The sequence below is a fragment of the Ambystoma mexicanum genome, chromosome 6q (assembly GCF_040938575.1).
Source record: "Ambystoma mexicanum isolate Mex_15411 chromosome 6q, UKY_AmexF1_1, whole genome shotgun sequence".
Classification (NCBI taxonomy): Eukaryota; Metazoa; Chordata; class Amphibia; order Caudata; family Ambystomatidae; genus Ambystoma; species Ambystoma mexicanum.
The window spans coordinates 1,234,375,451-1,234,393,054 of record NC_090937.1 but is presented as its reverse complement, the minus strand read 5'-3'; positions in this window follow the sequence as shown (position 1 = coordinate 1,234,393,054).

The following is a 17,604-nucleotide window of genomic DNA, read 5'->3' as shown; positions in this document are numbered from 1 at the left end:
TGCCTAGCAGCCCTAGACTTCCAATTATATTGTCTGGCCGCACAGGAAAACTTTCCAAGTACTGGTCACACAGCTCAGAACCATATGCACATATTCAGGCCGAAAAATGTGCAGCCTCACTGGCGTCCTTACATTCTATGATTTTTGCAAAGGCAAAGAGAAATGTGATGGAGGTGGATCCCGGGCTTGCACGACTTGAGCCTGGGTGGCCCTCTTTTCCACATTCAGGTGCGAGGAACCATACTGGTCACATACCCCCCTCTGGCACTGCCAATATCTGATACCCGCGTTCGACACCACACTGCAGAAAAAACTGGGACCCACAAAAAGAAATGTGCGTGCAGGCCTTTTCATTGAGGGTCAATTTGTCTAGTTGGAGGAGGTCCGGGATGAGGTGAGGGGGCCTAGCCACCACAATGCAATACCACTGCCTTAGTGCTACATGCAAGAGCAAGTGGCCATCATTCCCTGCAGCCCCTATCCCTATTCCATTTCTGGTCAGTACCATGTCACAAATGGGATTCAAAGGTAGTGTCTCCTCACTATATAAAGCTCTGCAAATGCACACCCCACCCAAAACTAATATGAGGTGCATATGGGAAAATGACCTGAATGTTACCATTGGTGATACCAAATGGGCTAAATACTGCAATTTCACCAAGGATATATCTCTCTGTGCCAATTTCAGTTGAATACAATTCAAGGTGCTAAATGAACTACACATCACACCTAGTAAGATTAATAAATTAAATCCTGCCCAACAAGCTATGTACTGGTCATGTCCCCGATCAGGCAATTTTGGGAGGATGTGTCCGAAACACTCAGTGATGTACTGGAAATCCCAATTCGGGCCACTCCTCTGAAGTACCTTCCTGGAGACATTGGAAAAGTCCCAATTAAAGTACGAAGGCTCTTCTCAGTGGCAGGCGCAGTCACAAAATGGAACATTCTAATGCATTGGAAAACAAAGCAAGCCCCATCCATTCAATCATGGCTCAGAGACTTGATTTGAGTACAAGAATGTGAAGAAGGGTATGTTAGAAGGTCTGCAGTTGTATGTAGGACGAAGGGCATTTGGGCACCATTACGCAGATACTTCAGGGACACACAGAATGATGATAGTATTGCCTCTTCATCCGGCCCCATCTGAGCTATAGTAATGGCCTGAGAGAGTTGTGGTATTTGTAAATTGTCATGCTATACACAAATCGTAATGTGCCATGCCTATGATGTAATGTAACTGTGAACTGAAAAATAAAGGTTTTCAAAAATAAGTGGAACATTCCGATGGATTTTGTTCATGCTCCTGGCTCTCCTCTTTCACTCCCTCTCCCTCTCGTCGCTCTCCCTCTTCCTCTCCCTCAACCTCTACCTCTCCTGGACCCCTCTGGCTGCCTCTCAATCTCCTCCTCCTCTCTCCTCTTTCTCTCTAACAACACCTAAAAATGTTTCTGCTCCTCCAGAACCATCAAGGACCATATTTACACCCTCGCTCCAGCATTGGTCGATCTCTGCAATCACTCTTTTCGCCACTGGAATTTTCCTGACTCTCCTCAAGCACTCGTGCACCCCCTTCTTAAAACCCCTTCTGCCAATCTTACCTGTCTGGCAAATTATCTCAATCAATTTCCTCTGAAAACTCCTGGAAAAGTTGGCCATTTCCCATGGCCATCTGGCCATTGTCATGGGAGGATAGCTCAGGGACAACACACTTGCCTTGGAAGCAAGATGACGTGGACCAACATAGGTTCAATCCCTGAGAATGCACTTAGAAATCTCTGGGTGTTAAGCACATTATAAATAACCAATTTCAATTACAAACCTTACGCTCCATATCAAGTCTGTTGGTTGTCTATGTGACCATCAGTCTGACTTCAGAGTAGCCAGAGGAACTGAAACTGCTCCTCTGAACACCTGTGAAGATATGCTCTCTAATCTTTACACCAGCCTGTCATCATCCTCCTTGACCTGTCCTCTTCTTTTGACTTGGTCAATCATGCTATCCTGATCAATCGACTCTGTGAGAACCTGGGCATCACAGATAAGGCCCTGCAGTGGTTGAAGTCATTCCTCTTGGACCATCCCTCACAGGTCCAACTTGGGTCCTTTCTCTCCACCACCTCTCTCGCCACATGCAGTGTTGCCCAGGGCTCTATCCTCTCACCCTTTGGCTGACCTGATCTCAACCTTCTCCTCTAACTTTCACTGTTATACGGATGACATCCTGCTCTCTTTTAGGATCACCTCAGCCTTCTCTCTTCCCTCGCTCATTCCTGACTGTTGATCCACAATTCAGGATTGGTGCACTTCCAATGATCTCTGCCTTAATGCCAGTAAGAGAGAGATACTTCTCATTGGGACCCCTGATCCAGCTTTCCCTCTCTCACTCTGGCCACCCTTCTTGGGCCCTCTTACTTTGCCTTCCTGTGGGGCAAAAAACCTTGGTGTCTTCGACTCCACTCTCATTTTCTCTCCTCACATCACAGATCTTGCCCAAAAGGCCCATGACCAGCTGCACCTCCTCAGAGGTATTCCTCCTTTTCTCACATTTTCACCCAGAAGCTCATTATCTCCAGAGCCCCGTTTCTCTCTAGGTTGGGCTATTGCAACAGCCTATTTCTCAATCTGCCTTCCTCTACTTTCCACCCTCTGCAACTAATCGACAACAGGACTGCAAGTCTTATCCTTGGGCTCAAACCAAAGGACCATCCCTGACATCTCTCCACTGACTCCCGGTTGCTGCAAGGATCAAGTTCAAAACCCTCTGCTTCATCTACAAGGCTTTCCAATTGTCTCTTCTATAAACCTTCCTTCCCGAATCCTTTGCTCAGCTTCCTTCAACTCTCTGAGGGTCAGATGCTTCTCCAAGCAGAGAGTGGGGGGTAGACCTCACCCATTTGCAAGTGCCTTCCTCTGGAATGTCCTCCATACCCCTCTCAAACTTGAGCTGGGCCACCTGAAGTTCTGGAAGCAGCTCAAGAGATTCCTCTTCTCCTCTGCTTTCTCTTTCTCCCTCCCCTCCTTGCCTAACTGTCTTCTGCCGCCTGACTGGTTGTTTGGCTATCCTCAGAGTCTCAATGGGTACCAGGCTCCTCCATGATCACTCTCCCTTGCACTGCCTCTGGTCCTACTGCACACTTAGGGGCTGCAACTGTAAACTCTACAGTCCCCTGCCTCCTTGCGCTTACCCAGAGCTGTGCTGCCCTGGCTGCACTTACTCAGAGCAATCGTGCCCTGATTGCACTTCCCCCTTTCCTCTCCCTGGCACTTCCCCTGCTCCCTTCCTGCTGCACTGGCATTGTCACACTTGCATGATCTGAATGACAAAGGGCCTAGTAATGATCTTACAAGGGCCTAGTAAGATAGTTTGTCCTATCCTCCCTATGTCTTTTCTCCTTATCTTGTTGCACCGAGAAACACTTGTGTAGATGTGCGTTATAAATGTCACACCATGTCATATCAAATCTTTGTCCTAGACTTGTCAGTCCACCTCATCTGATAGACTAACTGGTTGTAATCTATAAGCTAAATCTAGCTGATGATTATGTTAGCTTTGGGCACCTCGTTTAAGAACCACTGACTATTTAACACTCAGGTGCTGTCCATATAAGCCAAACGCATCAACATTTGGTTTATGTTTATAGTGACACAATTACCCTGTGTTTCTAAAAGAAACTTAGAGTTAGTATTTTGAGATCAATTCTCTGGCAAAGTTGGGTTATCCAGTAGCTTCAAAATGTCTTAAGGGATGCACAGACGCCTTCAAGTGTGTACAGCACAGTTCTCCCTCTCCAAACCATTGACCATTGTACCTCCCATATTCTAAACTCCATCTGGTGTTAATGAAGTGAACACATTTAGAGAAGCCTTAGGGCCTCATTACGAGTTTGGAGGTAGCCATGGAGCTGTAAGCTCCATGGCTGCCTCCAAACCGGGCTCCATTACCGGATTTCTGCAATAGGGACTTAACGGGTCATTCCGACATAGGAGGACCCGGTAAATCCTCCTTGCAGGAACCATTCCCCATTCCCATTTGAGCCCCCATAGGGCTCAATGGAATGGGGAGGGAGGTAACAACGGGCACATTACATGTGTCCTGTTGTTACCTCCCTCTTCCCCTGGCGGGACCCGGAAAAGATGTCTGGTTTTACCAGACGTCTGATCCGGGTCCCGCAAAGGGAACCCTGTAATCAGCCCTGACGGAATGAAGGGGGCTGGTCTAGTACCGGCCCCCTTCATTCCATGAGCGCAAGCCTCGTAATTAGGCTCTTACAATTGTCCAAAATATTGTGGAACAAAATGCATAATTTATTAAACATGTTATATTTCAATAATACCAATCTCATACATTCTAAAATTTTTAAGAAAATAGCATCAGTAGTTAGTTGCGTAAAATAACATTACTAATTTAACTCATGCTCCAGGGACGTCATTTGGGCGTTGTCAAATATTTTCTTTTTTCTTTTTTTTAGAGGTAGCAAGGGAGACATTCCAGACTTCAACTCTTTAACACTAGGCTGCTTTTGTATTAACTGCACGGCCTCAATTTGAGGTATCCACTTATTGATTACTATTGTACCAGGTGGGACTGTGTTAAATTGAAAATAAACTATTAAGGATCTGCAGAACTGAGCTCATCTAATGTTCCTTATGCTTCAATGAATGTACTCAGGGAGGCAGATCAGGTTGAATATTGGGCTCTCATTTCATCAGGACATGTCGGGGACTCTGTGCCAATCAACTCTCATTCTCGAGTAAAGTACTTGGCTATGAAGTGTACCAAACTGGATTGCAGATTATCTGCTCAATCTATCCTGCCCCTAGCTAACGGTTGCACTTGCCTCCAGGGGGGACTATTAAAGGTGTTCAGACCTTTTCTAGTTAAGAACCCAAGAGACATCAAATCTAACCCGCAATAGGCACATGTGCAGCACAGTTCTACTAATAGAGAACCAAACTTGGTAGCTCTGCATGTAACTATTCTAAAATTACACATCTATGTGTTCTTCATCACTCCTTCCTCCACAGGCAATACCTCCGGTGGCTACATTAATCCAGGTTCCTTAGATAAAATCTTTCTACAATAAGACTAAGGGCCTAATTACGAGGCTTGCGCTCATGGAATGAAGGGGCTGATCACGAGGTTCCCTTTGCGGGACCCGGATCAGAAGTCTGGTAAAACCAGAGAGACTCTCACCGACATCCTCCTTTCTCTCAGCATCCTACTCTTGCGGTTCTGTTCTAGATGAGTTGTAGATGACGGAGAATTGAAGTAGGAAGAGTGAGAAAGTCGATGTTGCAATAGTCCAGGATTTGAGGTTTTTGGAAGAGAGAATTGTATGTAGTGTGGGTCCTGGCCCCAGAAAGCCTTGTGGATGATGCAGAGGGTTTTGAACTTGATCCTTACAGCAACCAGGAGCCAGTGCAGAGATTTCAGGGCTGGAGAGATATGGTCCCTGGGCATGAGGCCAAGGATAAGTCTTGCAGTCCTGTTGTCGATTAGTTGCAGAGGGTGTAGGGTAGAGGAAGGCAGATTGAGAAAGAAGCTGTTGCAGTACTCCAACCTAGAGAGAACCAGGGCTCTCAAGATGGTGAGCCTCTGGGGAAAGTGAGAAAAGGTAGACTACCTCTGAGGAGATGCAGTTGTTAGTGGGACTTTTTGGAGTTGTCTGAGATGTGAGAAGAGAATGAGAGAGTGGAGTCAATGATGACCCTAGATTTTTTGCCTCATTGGTAGGTGAGGGCATATGGTCAAGTGAGGCCAGCCATTGTGAAAGTGGGAAAGCGGGAGCAGGGGTCCCAATGAGGACAATATCTGTCTTACTGGAATTCAGGCGGAGATCGTTAGCAGCACACCAGTACTGATTTGCGGATAGGCAGTCATGTTTGAGTGAGGATGAGGAGGATGCTGAGGGGATCCTCAAAGAGAGCTGCATGTCATCTGCATAACACTGAAAGTTCATGTGGATGACGGATTTAGTGGTAAAGGTAGTCATCCTGTTGGCCAAGGGGGCCATGTAGATATTGAAGAACCAATGGGATAGGTTATATCCCTGGGGCACATCATAAGTAGAGAGAGTGATAGAGGAGAGAAAGAACCTAAGTTCCACCTGGGAGGGCGTGTCAGAGAGAAAGGAGGCGATCCACCCCAGGACCTCATCTGTGATACCCAGTGTATCACAGAGACAGGTGATCAGGATGTTGTGGTTTACCATATCAAAAGCAGAAGAGAGGTTGAGAAGATTGAGGACATAGGGAGAGTTAGAGTCAAGATTTGAGAGCAGGTCTTCACGGGTGTTCAGAAGAGCAGTTTAGTGCCTCTGGATGCTCTAAAGCCAGACTGATGGTCATGGAGACAACCAACAAATTCAGTGTGGAGCGTAAGTTGAGTGAAAGTCAGCTTCTCCAGGAATTTCCCCAGGAAAGGGGTAATGGAGATTGGGCGATAGTTTGCTGGAATAGATGGGTGGCAGAAGGTTTCTGAGCACAGGTTGCACAGACAGTGCTTGAGAGACATGGAAGAACTCCAGTGGTGAAAGAGAGGTTGCAGAGGTCAGTCTAGGCTGGAGCGAGAGTATCAATAATGTCATTGATGGTTTTGAAGGGGAAGGTCACCACCTGTTTGGACATGATCCGGTGCGACAGGGGAGAGGGAAGAGAGAAGAGAGGAAGGGGTGGGGGTGCATGAGAGGGAATCAAGAGATGCTGGGGCAGGAGGGGGAGCAGAAGAGAGTTTTGGTGGTGAAATGTGCGGCCATGGCCGAACAAATGACCTGTGTTGGTGCAGCAGAGGATGCGGCCTCACTAGGGTTGGCCAGTTTGATGCAGACTTTGAAAAGAGGTGATAGATGCCACGAAGATGCAGGCTTGAATGTAGACTCTTTTCTTGGCGCAGATGTAGAGTCTATATTTCCTTTGAAGAATGTGGCTTGCCAGTTTGTCAGAGGGTGCACCTGAAGATTCCCATTTCCGTTCTGCTGCTTTGCACTTGCGTTTAAGGGCAGCCAGATTGGAGTCATACCAAGAGTTGCACTTTTTGGCAGTCTTCAGTTACACCCTCATGAGAGGGGCGAGTATGTCAAGAGTGTTGGAGATGGAACAGTAAAATATATAGAGGGCTGTGTCAGGGTGGGAGTCAGCCACAGGAGTAGAAGGAGGAGAGTAGGTAGAGGCAAAGGCAGCCACTGACACTCTTTTCATGGGTAAGATGACTTTGAAGGCAGGAGGTGGTGTGGGTGTGCCATTGCTAAATGAGAAGAGAGCTTCAAGTGAGAAGAGTGAAGAGAATGATCAGTCCATGAGAGTGAGGTAGTGAGAGGAATGGAGAGTGGGGGTCTGTGGAGATGAGAGCATCCAAGGTATGGCCAGCAGTGTGCGTTCGTCCACAGGGTAGAATGGAACGAGAAAGGGAGTCACACAGGTTGCGAAAAAACCTGAAGAGTCCAGCGAGACAAGATGGATGTTATGATCCCCCAGCAGGAGGAGATGGGAAGAGGAGGAGAGGAGAGAAGAGGCCATGTCAGCCCATTCTGAGAGGAAGAGGGTGACTGGCCTGGCGGCTGATAGAAGGTGGCCAAAGTAAGAGAGGCGTCAGGCGAGAGAGAGAGCCTGGAGACCAGGCATTCAAAGGAGGAGTAATGATAACAGGGATACACTCAGGAACGATCAAGTCTAGTCCACCTCCTGGGCTATTGGGCCTGGGCACGGAGAGGATCTTGCAGCCTTCAGGGAGAAGTGTGTCAAAACTTGTGACAGAGCTGTCCTTAAACCATGTCTCAGTAAGAGCAAGAACATCAAGGTCCAGGAGTTCAAGGAGGTGGCAGATGTAAGCAGAGTCCTTGACAGCAAAGCGAGGGTTTAGTGTGGCAACTTGGAGCAAGGTGCCATTTTGAAGGTCTTACAAGGGGAGGTGCAGGGGACAGAGTTTGTCCCCGTAAGCAGCAAGAGTGCCTGAGAGATAGAGGTAGGAGGAGGCAAAGGAGGCAAGGATGACAAGGGTGTCAGTGAGGAGGGGTCAAGCAAGGGAGCCGGGACAGTGGAAGATGGCAAGGGAGCCAATGTGGGAGGGTCCGCCGGAGGCAAAGGAGCTCCAGATTCAGCAGCTGTAGGTGGCCAGGGCAGCAGGGTGGAAGTGGCTGACGAGGTTGTCAGTGTATTGTGAGTAGACCAGGGAGCCTGTACAATTTAAAGTGACAGGGGGGAGTTTTGAGGGAGGTGGTGAGGTTGGTAGGAGGCAAAGTGGCCAAGGTGGGCATAGTTGGCAAGGGGAGCCTGGGCAGCTGTGGACGTATGTAGCACCCCTGAGAAGGAAAGAGGAAAGCTGATAAGGTGAGGAAGGAGCCTATCAAAAAGTAAGAGGTTGCGTTGAGGGCCTTGTACCAGGATTTTACCATTTCGATAGACATTTAAGATGGCCCTAGAGTTGGCAAAGGAGGCAATAAAGGCCTCCCAGCAGGTCCCACCATTTGTTTGTGAGGAGGAGTAAGGAGAGATCAGAACTGCCATATGGAGATTCCATAGGTTGAGAGAAGGAACGACAAAGAGGATGTCTGTGAGAGTCTCTCTGGCGGAAGCACTGACCTAAGTGTCAGCGATAGGAAGGCCTGGGTTGGAGGCCAGTATGTCCTTCTTGAGTTTATTCTTCCCAGACTTAGTGACAGGTGAAGGATAGGAGATGGAGAAGCAGTTAGAGAAGATGTGGTACACTTAACCAGGCAGAGCAGTTGAGGTGCATGGGAGGAGGCTAGCAGGATGGAGCAAGCGCACAGGGAGACACAAACAGGATAGGGAAGAGACAATCAAGAGGAAGAGGGTGAGGGAACAGGTAACAGACCAGAACAGAGGGCAGAGGAGGTAACCAGTCAGCACTTTCCCATGAAATGCATGGTGTGCACACATCTAAATTAATACGATTTTAGAAACAGCAGCAAACCATGTAGGATGTGAGCACAGATACATTCGACTTTAGAAAGCAGCAAAACAAGTAGAAAGTGCACACAGCTAAATTTGATTTTAGAAATAGTAGCAAAACATGTAGGTTGTGCACACAGCTAAATTTGATTTTAGAAACAGCAGCCAAACATGTCGGATGTGCGCACAGCCAAATTCGAATTTAGAAACAGCAGCAAAACATGCAGGAGGTGAGCACAGCTAAATCCGATTTTAGAAACAACAGCAAAACATGTAGGAGGTGAGCACAGCTAAATTCGATTTTAGAAACAGCAGCAAAACATGTAGGATGTGCACACAGCTAAATCCGATTTTCTCTTCTTGTATCTTTTTTTTCTTTTTTGTTTGGTCAACAGGTATAGGAGCACAACAGTACAGGGGTGTGGACAATCGAAGTGTAAAGCCCAGGAAGGAAGAAAAAATGTATGGTTTGGTGCTTGGAAAAAGAGGTGCCTTCTGAGATAGATTAGTGAGATTGCCAGGAGAGGCACAGGTACAGAGTCCGGAGCATGCTGCAGCAAACAGAGCAGACAGTCAACACTTATGTGATAGCTGAGGGGGGCATCCCATTGCCTAAAACCTCCTGGATGAGGTACCCAGCCTCAGGATGCATATTGATGGTGAAAAGTAGAGGGGCCTACAATGTCCAGACAGGCCCAGGCAGGCACAGACATGAGCTTTAGGAGTGAGGCCTTGGGAGCCGGGCCGGCAATCACCTGCCGGCTCTGCTGATTGGGCCTTTGAAAGAAGAGGGGCCAATTAAATAGAATCACATAAGAAGGTTGTGCATTCCACTTCCAACCGTACAGGTGGGCCATGATGAATAGGAGGCCAACTGCAGGCTCACAATGGATGCCAAAGCACACAGCACCAAAGAGAATGTGATTTGTGCATTTTAAAAAAATGATTTGCCCCCATAAGGCCTCAAAAGGGCTTACCTTCAATGCAGGAGTGGGTGCAAGGGGAGTCCAAGCCTCGAGGGAGCAGGAGTGGACCATGCTGGCCTGCTCTCCTCCTCAATTAAATGCATGAATGTCCAACTATTTTGCCTCAGCACCTCCTGAACAGTAAGAAGATGATTGTGAAATTACCAACTGCCTCCTGATGGCTCCTGCATATGCCTTTTCTACCTGATTAGCCGAGGGCAGGTCATGTCACACAAACCAAGAAATGCGTGACCAGCAAAGGAAATGCTTCATTCAGAATCTGTAACATCGGAAAGATTGGGACCAGCTGTCCTGGCAAACCTGTCCTGAAAATTGCTGCAAGATTACCAACAACCTCTCAGAATCTCTTGTGCATCTCCTACCAAGCAGGGGACCTTTCAGCTTATTGGCCCTTTATTGGTCATGGGAACATCCAAGCATTGCGTTTCAAAAACAAAAAGTGTCATTCAAAGACAATTCATCCTTCACCATCTGTTCACCCTAAAGATTGGGGCCTGAAGTCCGAAGCTCCCATACCCCAAAAAGAAGGTGTAGACAAGATTACCAATGGTCTCTGAGCTGCCATTGGGCTCACCTCCAAATCAGAAGGAAGTTGCTGTCTGATTGACACTGACTAGTTCATGTGAAAAGCATCAATGTCCTACAAGAATTTTCCAACTTGGCTGGGTGGACTTGCTCATGGTGACTCAGAAGTGGAGTGGATTGCCAAGTGCTAAACCTTTTGACCTATTTGGTGCATTTGCCTGCCCCTCAATGGGATCAGTACCTGTGCCAGTCCCAATGGCCATCATCTTCCACTCCAAATTCCTCCTGCAGTAGCATTGACCAACTAAGCAACAGCCAATACAGGCACATGGCATTGCTTCTTCCTCTCCTAAATGCTAAGTGGTAAGTTTGGTTACAACTGTGTTATTGCAAGTCTTTCAGATCATTAATTCCCCTCACTATTCATCTCATTACCACACAGCATTGTATATATTTATTTGGGCGTATTGGTGATTTACACTGTACCAACTACAATTCATCACCCACACATTACATCACATAAACACAATCAAAACATTAATCAAATAATAACACATCAAAATAAAACAATGCATTACAAAGTATCATACAATGCAAAGCAATACCATATTATAAATGAATTTACCCTAAAATCATCATACAAATCCATACTATTGTCAATACTATTTCACTAAAAACACGTATTTTCTTTATACAAAATCATCCAGCTTCTTCTATATAACCCTCTCCAAATCTGGACTACCGCTATCAACAAACCCTGACTGTAGCCTGAGACACATCTCAGCCAAAATAGTTTTTTCGCGATTTCCTCTCGGTTTTCCACATGACAGTTCAAATATTGTTTAAAGAGAGAATTAATTGCAGGGCATGCTGTTATAACATGGTGAATAGTCTCTACTTACTGTTCATCTTTACATAGCCTGCATGAGCGTTTTTCTTTTAAGAGGCTTTACCATGCACCTTTAACATCTAGAATCGCTCATAGGGCCTCATTACAACCTTGGTGCTAAGTGCACCAACTTTACCACCATGGTGTAAACTCCGTTTACACCATGGTGGATGGCGGATTTACCGCCCCATTCCAAGGTGAGTGGGGCGGTAAATCCCCATTTCCCATTTTCCCTTCCCCATTCCCATTTTTGCCCCATAGGGCATAATGGGAGTGGGGAAGGCGCTAATTACGCCGCCGTAAATTACGGCGGCGTAATTAGCACCATGGCAGGTTAGCGCCATGGATTTTAACGCCTGCTAAAAGCAGGCGTTAAAATCAGAATCAGGCGTTAAGGGTTAACGGTGGCGTTAACCCTTAACGCCTGAGTTGTAATGAGGCCCATAGTCTTCCATACAGTTTGTAAGTGGTGACTGGTGAATATGTGGTGAAACAAAACTGTCTTCCTCAACTTGGACTAAGAACAACAGCTCAGAGATTAGGCCCAAACCAAATCACCCAAGTAAATGCAGAAACATAATGGGCCTCATTACGAGGCTGGAGGTAACCATGGCGCTATTAGTTACCGACTCCGCCCTGGTGAATGGAGCAATTACCGGTCCATTCCATGGTTGGTGGGACCGGTAATTCCCCATTCTCATTTGAGACCCCATAGGGCTCAATGGGAATGGGGAAGGCGCTAATAACGGTACCGTATATTGCAGTACCGTTATTAGCTCTAAAGTCCCTTTGCGGGTCCTGTCCTTAACACCTGGAAAAACCAGGCGTTAAGGGAGGACCCGCAAAGGGAACTCGTAGTAGGGCGGTGAGGGATTACCGGCACCGGTGCCCTTACCGGTGCCGGTAATCCCTTACCGCCTGCCTCGTAATGAGGCCCCATGTCTAAATTTAGCATACACACTAAATGAAGGATAGCCCGCGATTAGATCTCAGTTGCGTGCCCACGCATTACTAAGGAACCGCAGTTTAGCTGCCCCCGGAGAATCAATTAGCTCCTGTGATGACATATTTATGAGGCTTTGGGCAATAGTCATATGTTTGTGAAATGCAGCTATCGATGCTGGATAGTTCACATGTAACATTAGCTTGAAGTCCTCATAGAGGGAATTCTTAGGTGGAGACAACATTTTCATAAAAGTATTCAGCATGCGCCATTCGTGCTTATCGGCTAATGGATAAAGGCCTAACTCATGTAGCAGGAGAGCATTTGGCAGATATACCGGGAGACCTAGCACCCTTTTCCAAAGCTTTCACTGGATAATATTCAAGGTAGGACCCATATTCAGTAGACAGACATCCAGGCAATACAGTAGAATAGACTCCACCTTCATTGTATAAAAGTGTATTAGAGGCATGAGGGAATATTTGCAGTGCCTAGAGAAAATAATTCTTATCTGGGCAGTCAGATGGATCAGCTTGGTATCTAGTATTGCTCGCCATTTGCCGACGGACATGCCACTTGAGACATGGTACCCCAGATATATAATCTCACCCATGGTGTTAATGTTTTTAGAATTCACGGTATAATTGAACCCCTTTTTTTTCTGTTTGCCGAAAAGACTATGGGCCTCATTACACGGTATGCAGTAACTTTTTACCGTGTCCGCCTTGGTGTATGGCAGAATTACCACCCTACTCCAAGGTGAGCGGGGCGGTAATTCACAATTCACCAAGGCACTTCCCCATTCCCATTTTTGACCCCATAGGGCTCAATGGGAATGGGGAAGGAGCTAATTACGGTACCGCAAATTGCGGTACCGTATTTAGCACCAACGTCCCTTTGCGGGCCCGTTCCTTAACGGCTGGTAAAACCAGCCTTTGAGGTCGGGCCCCGCAAAGGGACCTCGTAGAAAGGCGGTAAGGGTTTACCGGTAGCGGTGCCCTTACCGGTACCGGCAAACCCTAACCGCATTCCGTGTAATGAGGCCCTTGTCATGATGCCTACCTCCAAGGAGCCAGGTCCGACCCAGCAACCCCAGAGGCAGGCATCATTCCCCCCAGGGAAGTGCCAGCGGGCCCAAGCTGGGGCCCTTTGGACACAGTCCTGGCGCCTTAGGTGCCAGTCTCATGTTAGACCCCTGTGCTGGCGCCACCGGAGATTTCCGAACAAGCCAAAACCCCCAGAGGGAACAACCTTGGGAGGGGCCTTGAGGGGGGGGTACTGTCATGATGCCTACCTCCAAGGAGCCAGGTCCGACCCAGCAACCCCAGAGGCAGGCATCATTCCCCCCAGGGAAGTGCCAGCGGGCCCAATCTGGGGCCCTTTAGACACAGTCCTGGCGCCTTAGGCGCCAGGCTCATAAAGCTAGACATGTGTTCAAGTGTTTTAATGTGCATTTACCTGATGCAGACCATGCTGCTACATCCAGGCCCTCTTGAGGCCTGAATGGAACTACTTTACCTGTGGTACTACTTTCCACCTGGGTGTGGTTGGGGAAGGATACATACCTGATCGGTGGAAGGATACATACCTGGAACTTCTTCCAAAGCTATTTAAACCACGCCCGATCAGCAACTCACGCTTCGCGTTGTTCTGCTCCTCGCAGCTGGACGCTCACCGTGTCAGCTCCTGCATCTGGACTTCAGCCACGCCTGTCAGCATCCTGGGTCGCCTGCAAAGGGAGATAAGAGAGAATTGGGGAGAAAGAAGACCTTACCAGCTAAAGCTGCATCACGGAGACATCACACCGACGATCCTGAAAGGGAAGACATCATGTTAAAAGCATTTTGCTTCGATCGCTGCAGCGCTGCATTTCACTCACCTTTCCTGGGCGCCTCCATCTTCAGCAGCGATCATCCGGATCCGCACCCACTTCTCAGAGCCTAGAGAGAAAAAGACAAGAAGACAAGGTGAGAGAAGGAAGGGAATAGGAAAGGCTCAGTTTCCTTCTAAGACTTACCTGTTGGGTCATTCCCATTTCATTTCGGGTCCTGCCGCTTCCTGGCATTCCGGACCCCGGCCCCTATGGGGAAAAAAGACAAAGACAGTGAATGAGCGAATGCAAAGACATTATCTGAACGCTCATCCAGAACTTACCTGTCATTTACTGAAACTGCACGTTTCACTTCGGGTCGGCGCCATATCTCCGGCATTCCGAACCCCGGCCCCTAAGGGGAAAAAGACATAAGCATTAGCGCTTGCTGCAATAAGACAATGAACATTATTATTAAGCTTGAACTTTTGAACTTGCAACAGAACTTTTACAGCGCCTCACCTGATTAGTCAAGCTTATTTTGAACTCCCATCAAACCTCAATCCAGTGAAGTAACTGGGTTTCAACGCGCCCCTGCATCAGAAGCAGGATGGAGAACTCATCCTTCCAGACCCTAAGGTGAGACTTCACGGTGAATCGTGGAAGGGTATCGTGGAGGGTTGGAAGGGAGTGGGAGGCTTGAGCATTATTCCGTCAGTAGGTAATACTCCCTTTTCACGCACAGGGGAATATTCCTGCGAGCCAGAAAAGCCATAGTAGAGGGGCCCTTCCTGTCCATCTTCAGAGTCCTGCACTTCACCATTGAAGAAGCATCAGCACTCGAAGCCAGACCTGCGCCTCCGTGGGAATCAGGTGAGCGTGACAGCCCTATGATGTTAGATTTGGTCGAATTAATTGTCAAGTTGTTCAACTGACAATATTCTTGGAAGATGTTCAATCTGTTTTGGAGCCCAAAGGGTACCCTGTCAAACAAGATGACGTTGTCGGCAAACGCCAACCAATTTAGGTGCAGTTTGCCCAAAACAACTGGGAAGATGTTCCCCCTTCCCATATTTCCTCTATATCGGGCAGGTAGAGATTAAAAAGTACCGCAGCCAAGTTGCATCCCTGCTTCATTCCTATACATGTAGAAATGTAGTCAGATAGAAGGCCCTCTGCATTAATGCAGACCCTGTATGAGGTATTTTGATGAAGTGCGGCAATTATTGTAACCAGATGGTGCGGAATTCCATAAGACAGTATTTTCCGCCAAAGGCGGTTGCGCAGGACGCTGTCAAATGCAGCCGATAAATCTTATGATGCCATGTAGATCTGGCTATTGTTCTGGCTGCGACATAACGCCAGTAGGTGCACAAGAATTGTTGCATTTAGCTGTGTACCCATAGCCCTGCAAAACCCCACCTGGGCTTTAGATAGGATACCAGCGGACAAAATTAATTTTTCCAAATCACACAGGACCAAGCGAGCAAAGATTTTTGCTGCAATGTCAATTAGGGCAATCGGCCTAAAATTACCAGGGTCGTCCAGCGGGCTCTTCTTGTGAATAGGTATTATTATAGCCATCAGCCAAGAGGCAGGTATATTGCCTGTTTTAAAAATCAGTTGGTAACTTGAGAGCAAATGCCTGGCCCAAAAGTGCAGGTCATCCATATAGACGCAAGGCGGAAACCCATCCGGGACTGCAGCTTTAGAGAATTTCATCTGCGCAATTGTCCAGATTACGTCCTTAAGTTCCCAAGGGCATATGTCAGAAAGTTGCAGCTGAAGGTTGGTGGACTCCAACCTAAGATGTTGGGCAGGTAGTTTGTATTTCTTTGCAAAGTAGGCTTGCCATTGGGCACCAGATATAGTCGCAACCATGCGCTTTTCAACCTTGCCAGCAGGGTCTCTTAGGATAGTCCACATTTCCCTCATATTTCCTTTGCACAGGTGTTCAATCATGCGTTGGTTCGCAAGGTTGTGAACCCTATAGCGTACCTCCTTCACCTTTTTCTTGTAACATGACACAATTTGGGTTTTTACTATCTTGTATGAGACTGCATTAACATGCAAGCATCTGGCCAACCGGAGCTTGTGATTTTACCAGTTTTTTAAGATGGCAACATCTAAAGAGTATACACGGGCGGTGTTGAGTACCTCTTTACGTGAGAGTTCCCTTGCTAGACCCGTTAGGTTTCCGTGGATCATGAGCAAATTATACTCATTCACTTTTTCCATAGCACCCAAAGACAGCTCTCCCTCATGGTACACTATTAGATCCCTGTTTACTAAGAACACCATTTTTCGACAAGTACTAGGATGCCATCTTACTGATAAAGTATGCCTGTCACTTTCCACTGGCACAGCAGACAACATGAGTTCATGCGGCTTGACGATAGTGTGGAGCCTTGTGAACAACATTCTGTGGTCACTCAAGCCAACATTCGATATTGTAATCGGGTCAAGCAATCCAGAGCATGCAGCCGATGCAAACACATAGTCGATTAGTGATGTGGAGTTGCCACGCTGCCAAGAGGTGTTACAACTACGGGACCCCAATAACATTGGATAAATGCCCTATGCCTAAAAAAACTCAGCTCATACTTTTCCTCCCCTACAAGACTGCTGTGCATAGAAGTGTGATTTATAGGTCGGGGTCGTGTTGTCATCTACACTCAAACTTGATTTCAAGTCCCCACCAATTAAAATTTCGTGCTTCGGGAGGAGCAACAACACATTAAATAAAGTGTGATTTAGCTCAGCTAGAGCTGAGACCAATGGGACAGCACATGGGTTCCAACAAATTGAGATCAATACAAGTGCCTTCAGCTTACTGCCATTCAACAACATTTCCACCATTGTGAAGGTGTCAGACTTGGCCAAAAAGCGTGTCGTAACATTCAGATTGTTCCTGATAAGGATGGCAGTTCCACCACTAGGTCTACCTAAATGGTACCTACTTGCAGGGGCACTAAAGGATACATAGCCATCTAACGCAATTGCATGCATGGCTATCGTTTCCTGTAACAATAACATTTCTGGTAAATGGCGAATCCCAACTCGTTCATACCATGCCGTGAGATTTTTAACGCCACAGCAATTCCAGGATGCCACGGCAATATTCGATGGTTATGAGTTTGAGGCTTTGACTTTCATGGACGCAGCCACTTTAATTAGTGGTTCCAGCCATTATAGGCCACTTAATGCCTGGGTCAAGGAAGCCAACTGGTGAGATAGCTCCTTGTGACGAGACTCATGTGGTGGTAATGTTGGAACTCCCATAACCGGTTCCTTGGGTGCCGGTAGTTCGAAGTCTAAAAACTCCCATGCACTCTCCATGTTACTAAACAAGTATGGAAAAAGACCAAAGATTCAAAATCCTTTTTAAAGTCCAACATTAGTTTTGTGATTATTTGCGATTGGACTTCACACAATGCTCTCAAATTATTGTGTGGTGCTAATTTTACCCATTCCAGATCCTTACTTGCCAAATTACGTAGTGGTGGGATCTGAAGGAAGGTGTTCATCAAGAATGACCTGT